Consider the following 708-nt stretch of genomic DNA (forward strand, 5'->3'; position numbering starts at 1 on the left):
CTCCTGGGTTCAAGTGATTCTCCTGCCTCAGCCTCCCAAAGTGCTGGGATGACAGGCGTGAGCCACCGCACCCAGCCCAGAAAAAAAAACCAAAAAAAAAAGTTTTCTTGTTTTTCTGAAACAGAACAGCCTCAGGATTGGTTCTCAGGGGCACTTCATCGCTGTTTAGAAACATCCCCACTCACTATAGGTAAGTGCTGAGGGGAAAATCAGCCTTCGGCTGGTGGGCTTTAGAGCTTTCAAAGTTAATTCTGTGTGCTGTGAGTGAAAAAGAAACCTACACCCATGTTCACAGCAGCCTCACTCACCATAGCTGAAAGGTAGAAGCAATCCGAGTGCCCATCGATGGACGAAAAGACATATAGAATGTGGAAATACCGATAGTGGAATATTACTCAACCATAAAAAGGAAGGAAATTCCAACACAGGGCACAGCACGGATGAAAGTGGAGGACATTATGCTGAGTGAAATACGCCAGTTACAAAAGGACGAATATTGTGTGATCCCACTTATATGAGGTATCTAAAATGGTCAAACTCATAAATACAGCAAGTAGAATGGTGGTTGCCAGGGGTTGGAAGAGGGAAAATGGGAAGTGATTGTTTAATACGAAGGTTTCAGTTTTGCAAGATGAAAACGTCCTGGAGACTTTGCTTCTCTAGCAGTGTGAAGATATACTCAATACTATTGAACTCAACACTTGAAAA

This window comes from Mandrillus leucophaeus, unplaced genomic scaffold (assembly GCF_000951045.1).
Source record: "Mandrillus leucophaeus isolate KB7577 unplaced genomic scaffold, Mleu.le_1.0 Scaffold220, whole genome shotgun sequence".
Taxonomy (NCBI): Eukaryota; Metazoa; Chordata; class Mammalia; order Primates; family Cercopithecidae; genus Mandrillus; species Mandrillus leucophaeus.